Source organism: Tenrec ecaudatus, chromosome 4 (genome assembly GCF_050624435.1).
Source record: "Tenrec ecaudatus isolate mTenEca1 chromosome 4, mTenEca1.hap1, whole genome shotgun sequence".
In the NCBI taxonomy this organism is placed as follows: Eukaryota; Metazoa; Chordata; class Mammalia; order Afrosoricida; family Tenrecidae; genus Tenrec; species Tenrec ecaudatus.
The window spans coordinates 147,659,972-147,670,232 of NC_134533.1; the positions used below are offsets into that span (position 1 = coordinate 147,659,972).

General features: G+C 47.6%; 1 pseudogene; it reads right to left on the reverse strand.

The window, feature by feature from the left end:
- Positions 1-2,730: 2,730 nt before the first annotated feature.
- Positions 2,731-3,278, reverse strand: LOC142446072 (serine hydrolase-like protein pseudogene; annotated as a pseudogene).
- Between the last annotated feature and the right edge of the window lie 6,983 nt (positions 3,279-10,261).

Genomic DNA, 10,261 nt, shown 5'->3' on the forward strand with positions numbered 1-10,261 from the left:
CCGACCTCAGAGAGGTAATGGTATCACAGCACTAACTGGGCGAATAGTTTCCCACCGGCCTCACAGGGGAGACTGGGGGGAAGTAGGTAGTTACAAACAATGTGTACCAGAAAGAAGAAAACGTTCTAAAATTGGTTGTGGTGATGATTTTTCATATGATTGAACTATTAGATTATATGACATGTTACTTATTTGTCAACAAAGCTGTTAAAAATTTCCCGTCTCGGTGAGGACAAGGAGAAATGAGAACCTTTGCATGCTGTTTGCAATGGGGTGAAGTCACCATGGAAAACATTTGGGCAGTTTTCTTAGTAAGTTAAACACAAGATGACCATCCGACCCAACACGTACTCCTGAAAGCAGGTGTGCAAATAAAAGCTTGTACACAAATGTTCATGGCAACACTATCCACAACTGCAAAAAGGTGGACAACCCAGGTGCCCATCAACTGACTCACAGTTAAACAAAATGTGGTCTATTCATACAATGGGATGTTCTTCAGCCATAATGAGAAATGATGCTCTAGCTGTGACAGAGATGAATGTTGAAAACACCAAGCTACATAAAATAATTCAGGCACAAGAGACCACATGTTGTAGGATTCCACTTAGATGAAATATCCCAAATAGGTAATTCCCAGAGGCAGAAAACAAACTACTAGTGGGTGCTAGGAGTTCTGGTGGCATAGCGGATTAAGCTTGGAACTGATAACTGCAAGGTCTGTGGTTCAAACCCAGAGTTGCTTCTTGGGAGAAAGTGAGGCTGTCTGCTCCCGTGAGGCTTTATAGCTTTGTAAACCCTATGGGGCAGGTCCACTCTGCCTATTGGGTTGGAATAGAATCGATGGAAGTGGTCAGGGGCTGGTGATGGTGAGTGGAAGAGAAATGCAGAGCCACTGTCAAGCGAGCCTGCAGGGCTTGCTGCTGGGGTGATGACATGACTGGAACGAGACAGTGGTAAGGTTTACACAGACTCCGGAATGCCCTCAATCTCATCCATGGTAAATTCTTTTAAAAAAAAATCATTTTATTGGGGGCCCGTACAACTCTTGTCACAACCTCTACATCCATCCATTGTGTCAGCACATTTGTACATTTGTTGCCATCATCATTCTCAAAACATTTGATTTCTACTTGAGCCCTCATTTTCCCCCTCCCTCCCTCACGAACCCTTGATAATTTATAAATTATTATTATTTTGTCATGTCTTACACTGTCTGATGTCTCCCTTCACCCACTTTTCTGTTGTCCGTCCCCCATGGAGGGGGTTATATGTAGATCCTTGTAATTGGTTGCCCCCTTTCTACCCCACCACCCCCTTCCCCTTCCCCTCCTGGTATTGCTACTCTCATGGTTGGTCCTGAGGGTTTATCTGTCCTGGATTCTCTGCGTTTCCAGCTCTTATCTGTATCTGTGCACATGCTCTGGTCTGGACGGATTTATAAGGTAGAATTGGGATTATGATAGTGGAGGGGAGGGGGACATAAAAGAACTAGAGGAAAGTTGTATGTTTCATTGGTGCTATTACTGCACCCTGACTGGATCGTCTCCTCCCCGCCAATGGTAAATTCTATGGGTATTTTATCACAATAATAATAAGGACTTTTTCCCATAGGCAAATCTAAAAGACACCCCCCCCCCCCACCATTTATTACTGACAAGGTACAAAGGTCAGGAGGAGTGGAGATTCCCTAGCCCTAGCCAGTCAGAGGAAAAGCTGTGGCTGCTGACCCCAGCCACCTCAACCGGCTGCCCCTCTTCCTCACCACCCCTGCCCTGGCCAACAAAGGGAAGAGTCAGAGGCAAGCATTGGCCTGAGCTGCATGCCATTGCATGGTTCCTGCAGTCACACTCCCTACAGCCAACCAAAGGCCCATCTGGTCCAGTGACTGAGAGATCTTGTGCTAGCTTTCCTTTGTTGTGTCGAGGGCCTGCTGCCTTCAAACTTGCCAAGGCCTTCAGGGACAGCTGCAGCCTCTGACCAGCTCCATAAGGGCAGGTGGATGGGATTCCTTACATCCCAGACATTTCTGAGCTTCTGAACCAATTACTGAGCAGGCAAGCTAGAGGAGCTGGTGGTGGTCCCAGCTGTGATCAAACTCAGCCATATGGATTTGCCTGCATCTGCTCCTTCCCTCTGGCTGCTGAACCATATGCATCTGTCACATGAAAACAAAACAAAACAAAACAAAACGGTTGCCATGGGGTTGATTCTGACTCATGGTGACCTCATGGGTGTCAGAATGGTATTCTTGTAAGGGTTTTTGTTTTGTTAGGAAGGCAGCATATTTTTGGTTTGGGCCACCTACAGGCACAATGACAGGCAGAGAGGGGCACCGATGGCCCCCACAGATTCAGGAAGGGGCAGGCAGTCAGCAGGTTTTTGGGCCATGTGGTCACTTCCAGCACAGGTGCGATGGAAGCCCAGGATATGGGCAGCTCACCTGGGCAGTCAGGGCAGGCTTCTCAGAGGAGGTGGCAGCCAGCGGAGGCTGGAGAGAGGAGGTGGGGGTGGGCGTTAGCAGGTGTAGGGGAGGTAGGTCCAGGTGGAAGGGGGCCACAGGCTGGTGACCCAGAGAGAAGGAAAAGTAGGGATGGAGCATGTGCTGGGGAGGTAGGGAGCAGGGGAGGTGGGACTGAAGGAGGCACAGCAGAAGTGATGGTGAAGGGTGTTGAGTAGGTCCAAGGGGCACAGGGTCCTGCTCTGGGGCATCTGGGGGTAGGAAGCCGCTCAGGGCTGGGGCCGGGGAGAAGGGGCTCCTCCCCCACGCCGGCGCGGCACCCACCCCTGCAGCATCTCCTCGGGGCTGGTCACCATCGAGGGCTTCTGGTTGGTCTGCAGCTGCAGCACGTGTTCGCTGGCTCGCTGTCTGTACGTCAGGACGTTGTTAATTTCATTTATGTCCAGGACGAAGGGCCCAGATTCCAGTAGGCTGAGCTTGTCCACCATCTCAGGGAAGACGCAGGAGAACACCCCGGCCACAGTGCCACCGAAGCTGTGCCCCTTGAGGGAAAAGCGATTCCACTTTAAGGCTGCGGACCTCATTCACAAAGTTTTGGCAGTGATATGCGAGACCTGGGGCATAATGGGAGGAGAGTCCGTAGTCCATGGCTACGTAGTAGAAGTTCGGTGGGAGGAGGGGGATAATCTGTCGAAGGAGCTGGCGTTGTCCAGCCAGCCGTGCAGGCAGAGAACAGGGTGGCCTTTCAGGGAGCCCAGGCTTTGGCAGCGATGTGGCCCCAGGGCACAGCCAGCTTCAGCTCAGACAACAGACCCATGACTCCAGGCCTGAGGTCACACTGCCCTCGTGCCTCTTGTAAGATTTTTGATGACGGATCATCAGGTGGAGCCCGAGCGGCTCAGTGGGTTAAGCATTGGGCTGCTAACTGAAGAGTTGGCAGTTTGAACACACTGGCCGCCCTGAGGAGGAAAGATGGAGCACTCTGCTTCCTAAAGGTTTAAGTCTCGGAAGGAGCTGGACTGGTCTCAGTGGCTGTGGGTTAGATCACCAGGCCTTCCTTCCGGGGTGTGTCTGGGTGGACCGAGGCCTCCCAACAGTTCAGTAAGTTGCTTCCAGACTTAAACAACGTAAGCTCCCTGCCATGGTGTTCATTCTGACACACAGTGACTCTGTCAGGCAGGGTAGTACTTACTACCCAGGGGGGTTTCTGAGATGGTAACTTTGTGAGAGGAGAAAGCCTCATCTTTCTCCTGTGGGGTAGCTGGTAGTTTCAAACTGATGACCTTGCAGTTAGCGCCCCAATGATGCTACTCCAACAGGACTCATTAGTTAGCTGCTGAGTTAATTGTGTCAACCTGGCTGATAAACACATGTGGGGTTAATTGAAGGGCAGAGGGGTAAATAGCTCAGTGAGCCTTTTCTTTCAAGTTCTCGGGTCTCTTGCGTTGTGATGGTTGGACCAGGGTGCAGCTGCCTTAGCAGTCCCCTGCTTCAGCTGGCAAGGCTGACTTCCTGCAAGACATCCCTGAGGAGAAGCCACATTGACCTACCTTGATGCAGTTCTGGGTGCTGGAGCAGCCGTGTGGAGACCCCTGCGAGCGGTGATATGCTTACATGTTCACTGATTCGGCTTTCCTCCTGCAGTCGGCATTATAGTGTGTGTTTTGTGAGATGGAGGAGGACTTTGTGGATTGGTGTTGGACACAAGGGTTAATGTTGGACTTATGGGTTTGGGCAGCACTGGGTTGGGATGTCTTCTTGATGTGCACTTAACCTTTCTATAAAACTCTCTCTTATACATGAGTTTCTGTGGATTTGTTTCTTTAAAGTACCCAGAAGGACACAGCTGTTCATTGGCGTTGGGTTTTATTGAGTTGGCTTGAGGCATAGCAACCCTATACACAACAGAATGACACACTGCACAAACCTGCACCATCCTCACAACTGTTTCCAGGTCATCATGGGTCCATTGTGGCAGCTGGAATGTCAATCTATCTCGTGAAGGGCCTGCCTCTCCTCTGCTGCCCCTCCACTTTACCAACATGATGTCCTTCTCCAGGACTGGTCTTTCCTGACCATATTTCCAAAGTATGCAAGGTGAAGTCTTGCCATCCTTGCCTCTGAGGAGCACTCTGACCGCACTTCTCCCGGTACAGATGTTTGTCCTTTTAGCAGCTCACGGTACTTTCAATATCATTCTCCAGCACCGCAAGTCAAGTGCGTCGGTTTTCCTACAGTCTTCCTTAGTCAGTGTCCAACCTTCATGTGCATCTGAGGTGATTGAAAATACCATGGTTTAGGTCAGGTACACTTTGTCCTCAAAGAAATGTCTTGGCTTTTCAATACTTGAAAGAGGTCTTGTGCAGCAGACTTGCCAAGCGATGAGTCCTTTGATCTCTTGACTGCTGCCTCCATGAACACTGATTGTGGATCGAAGTAAGACAAAATCCTTGACAGCTTCCACCTTTTCCCTATTTATCATGACGTCACCTATTGGTCCAGTCCGCGAGGATTTTGGTCTTCCTTGCATGGAGCTGTAACCCTACTGAAGGCGACAGTTCTTGATAGTAGCAAGTGCTTCAATTCTGCCTCACTCGCCCTGAGCAAGGTGTCATGTGTATACAGCAGGTTGCTAATGAGCCTTACTCCCATCCTCATGCTGCACTTTTCTTCATACAATCCAACCTCTCTGATGGTTTGCTCAGCACGCAGATGGAGCAAGTATGTTGAGAGGATGCAACCCTGACACATCTCTCTCCTGATTTTAAACCATGTAGTAGTCCCTTGTTCCATTCGCACAACTGCCCCTTGATCCATGTACACGTTCTGAAGGAACACAATGAAGTGTCCCCATTCTTCTCTACCTAGTGCTTAATTATTCGTGTCACCCAGGGACTCCATATCAAAACCAAATCCACTCCATATACTACAAATTTAGTCATGGTTTCTGAGACTGAAACTATTACAGGCACAGACAGCCTCTGCGACTGGTGGTTTTGAACCACCAATCTTGGGGTTAGCAGACCAATTGCCTAGCCCACTTTGCCCACCAGGCATTTCAAAGAAAAATTTTTTTATATGAGTGGCTCCTGTCATATAGCTTTCTTCATTTCTAGTTAAATTCTGAGAAGGAAAGGCTGAGGGTAAACTTTTATGTAAAGTGATAATCATTTTATCCACTCATCTTTTAAGATAGATAAATAATTCTAACAGCTCAGGATTTTGCCAAGGATTTTGCTCTGCCCTGCACCCAGACCTTTCTATAAATCCTTTAGCTACTGTCTAAAACTTAGCAGTTCTTTGGTTTTGTTTTAGAGTGTATTAATTAACACACAAAAAGGTAATTGCAGAAGCCTGTTCTCTGGTATTCACTGCGCCCAGGAGTTGAGCTGGGAGACTCTGCCCGCGCTACTCAGGACTTGCTTCAGAGTGGGAGTGGGGGACACCACAAGGTCTCCTCTCAGCTTCCCCAGGGGACCCAGCACACTGAACATGGGGGCCTTGCCCACACTCAGGAACACTGCCTAGCCGCAATGACTGACTGCACTTTCTAAAAGGCTTTTTGCAGTAGGCAGGCAAAGGGGGGGGGGGGGAGCATTCCTACCATGGAGTGCTTTGAGGGACTGTTAGAATGTGGGGGATTATTTGTGGCTTCACCATGATGTAAACGAACAGATGCCTCATTTCTGGATGCAGTGTTTTCCAAATGGAAAAGATTTCCCCAGGACAAAGAACATTTAGGAAATACTCTATTTAGAACCCCTGGTGGCAAAGAGGGTTATGTCTTGGGCTGCTAGCAACAAAGTCAGCAGATCAAACCTCCCAGCTGCTCCCGGGGGTGGAGTTGGGGCTGGGGAAAGTAAGTTTCCGACTCCGGTAAAGAAAAAGACTTACAGTCTTGTACACTCGTCATTCTACTATGCGAGTCTACTCCGGGCTCGCCGTAAGTCAGAGCTGACTCAGTGACAGCGAGGGTTTCTTGCTTGTTTGTTGTGCTATGGGTTCAGATAAACGAGACACTATAATGTCTTGATCATTTAGGAGAGTCTTTATTCAGCGAGCTGGGCTACTGGGAAACCAAAGACATTTCCCCACATAGCAGCCCTGAGTGGACTTCTCAGTCCATCTTTAAGGCCCCACACTCATTTATCACCTGTCTAGGGTTCAAGCAAGCGTGAACAGAGGCAGAAAGCAAACCTAATGGATTAATTGTAACTTTAAGAAAGGTAAGCATGCATTCTCTATCATAAAAGAAACTATACTGAAATTGATTATAACAACCTGGTTACCATAACAAAATTAACTACAGCATTCAGATTACAACATCAAAGGAAATAATATTGAAAAATAATCAAAACAAACAATGTATTGAAGAATAGTCAAAGCTAATTGTAGTGTCCCGAACCTAATCACCAGCAGAGACTTTCCCGTAAGGGGAGGGAGAATGGGCAGGTCAACTAGCAGCCAACTTTCTGAAATGGGAGGGAGGAACGGGCAAGTCACTTATCAGATAACAAAAATGAAATTTCTAGCTGGATTTGTAAGGTAGAACTGGGATCATGATAGTGGGTGGGTGGGGGGAAGGAAGCATTAAAGAACTAGAGGAAAGTTGTATGTTTCATCAGTACATGTTTCATAGTGTACCCTGACTGGCTCATCTCTTCCCTGGGACCCTTCTGTACGGGGATGTTCAGTTGCCTACAGATAGGCTTTGGATCTCCACTCCACACTTCCCCTCATTCACAATGATAAGAGTTTTTGTTCTTTGTTGCCTGATACCTGATCCCTTTGACAGCTCGTGATCACACAGGCTGCTGTGCTTCTTTCATGTGGACTTTGTTACTTCTGAGCTAGATGGCTGCTTATTTACCTTCAAGCCTTTAAGACCCCAGATGCTATATCTTTTGATAGCTGAGCACCATCAGCTTTCTTCACCACATTTGCTTATGCACCTGCTTTGTCTTCAGTGATCATGTCAGGAAAGTGAGCATCATAGAATGCCAGTTTAATAGAACAAATTATTCTTGCATTGAGAGGGTACTTGAGTAGAGGCCAAATGTCCATCTGCTACCTTAATACTAAACCTATAAATAGATGCACATAGACCTATTTCCCCATCATCATATATAAATATATCTACATATGAACATGCCTGTATTTGGACCTCTATAAATGCCCTTTGCCTCCTAGTTCCTTCCTATACTTCCTTTTACTTTCCTCTTGTCCCACTATCATGTTCAGCCTTCATTTGGGTTTCAGTAATTTCTCTTGGTTACATTGCTCTCGATCAAGCCCTACCAGGCCTCCTCCACCCTCCTCATCACGGATTTTGGATCACTTGTTGTTCCCTTGTCATTGGGGTTAACACCCTCTTCCTTTTCCCCGCATCCCTTTCTCCCATGTCCCCTCAGAACCGTCAGTCCCATTTTCTCCTCCAGATTGTTTAGCCTGCCTATCTTATCTAGACAGACCTGCAGAGATAATAATATGCACAAAACAAGACAGAGCAAAACTAAGCAACAAAAGAAAAGAAAACAACAAGTAAATGACAAAAAAAGAGAAAAGTCTGTAAGTAGTTCAAGGTCTGTTTGTTGACCTTTAGGTGTGTTTTCCACTAGAGTCTGATGGGGCACCATGCCCTGGCCCCAAAGTTCATTTTTGGTATTCCCTGGGTATTTTATTGCTCTGTTCCCTTTGCTCTTCTGTTGCACACCCTTAGTGTTTTGTCTCAGTGGGGTCAGATCAGGCACAATCCCTGTACTGTGCCTTCAGTGTTGTCCCCTGTAGGGCTATGGGTCAGTGAGGGATGTTGTGTCTCATAGTGGGGCCAGCCATATGGTTCTCTCTATGCATTGGCTGCTCTGAGCAGGATATCATCTTCAAGGCTTGGTGGGTCAGGATGTGCTCCACTCTCTCTTCCTTCCCCTTCACTTGCTCCTGTGTGCTCTGATCAGACATGTCCCTCTCCCTGAGCTGTAGCTTCAGTGCTGCCCTCTGAAGTGAATTCATCTGGGGGGAGGGGTGGCTGTCCACGTAGTTGGGATTGGGGCAGGCCCCTCAGACCTCTCTACTGGTTCCCTGCTTCATACTGGTATGTTGCATTCACATCTTGGAGCACCGGGTTGAAGTCAGGTTCCTCTTTCCCTGTGGAGATATAAACAATCCCCTCCCCTTGGGTGGGTTAGTGCCCTGTTCCCCCACCACCCATTTCCTCCCCCCGCTCCTTTTTAGTTGGCTACCATATGTATCCCTGAATTTGATCTGGCCCCTGTCATACTACTTGCACCTCACCCCAGGAATGTTTGTATACATTGGTTTTTTTCCTATGCCCCATTTGTTTTTGTTTTGTTTTTTTTCATCTTACCCCAGCTGACTCATGTTGTACTTGTCCTTTTGTGAAAAGCTGCATTTTTCAGAAAGCGATTAAAAGACATTTCCTTATTAAGTTCAAGGTTTTTGCATGCACCAGCTTGAGAGTCCCCACAGCTTCCCGAACTTTCTTTTCTTTTTTTAAATTTTTTTACAGTGGCTCTTAACACTGGATCCATTCATCTGGAAGTGGCAGCAACTGCACCATGCCTCTACAGCACATATCAAGCGGTTTTCAACCTCCTGTTGGAATGTCACGACTTCTCTCTGCTTCTTGGGAGCGCTTTCAGCACCACCCGTGGCACTTGATATGTGTCCAAGGTTGACGGTGCTGCACTAAACACGAGGGAAACTGCCAGAGCATGGCCAGATATGCAAACTTCTGGAGAGAACTGCACAGGCAGAGACGATTAACATCACGTTGTTTATTTATTTCCATTAAAACAATTCCATGGGCAAGTGGACCCTTGCTCTTCGAGGGTCAAACTGCATATTGGAGGCTCTGAGAAACCCTGCAGTCCAGAAACTTGCATTGGGGTTATTTAAAATGATTTGACCTCGGAATTCTTTTTCCTACTTCATAATGCATTTATATCTTACAAAAGTCAAATTTTCCAGAACCCATGTGAGGAGTACTGCCTGAATGCCCAGCAGACTTGGCTCTGAGCCCAATGTCCTCACTGAACAGTGATTTTAGGGGATGCTGTTGGTCAGTGCAGTTCTGACGCACGGCAACCCTGTGTACAATAGAAGGAAACCCTGTCTGGGCCTAGGCCGTTCTCACAAGTGTCTCTGTGATTGAGCCCATTGTTGCAGCCACTGCATCAATCCATCTTTTTGAGGGCCTTCCTCTCTTTGGGGGCCCTTCTCTTTTAGCAACCATAATGTCCTTCTCCAGGGATTGGCCTTCCCTGAGGAACCCTGGTAGCATCATGGTTACACATTGAGTTGCTAACAGCAAGGTCCAAAGTTCGAAGCCACCAGTCCCTCCAGAGGGGAAAGATGTAAAGAGTTTTCATTTGGGAAACTTGCAGGGACAGTTCCACCCTGACCCATAGGGGGTGTCCCATAGGGCGTGAGGCATCCCCACCTCCTTGCCCGCCTTGCTGACACCCCTGCCCTCTGCCTTCCCCTCCCCATCACCATTCCAGTCTCTCTTCTCTCCTCTCTTTCTCCCCATCACTCCCCTGGACTTGGCCGCCATAAGTTGGCACTGACTAAATGACAGTGAGTTTAAGGTGTTCAAAGTACATGAGAAGAAGTCTTGCTACTCTTGCTTCTAAGGAGCATTCTGGTTATACTGGCTGTACAAAACAGATTTGCTTGTTCACTTGGCAGTCCATGGTACTTAATACACACACACACACACACACACACACACATATATATATATATTGTAGGGAAATATACATTTCACATAACATTGTGTAA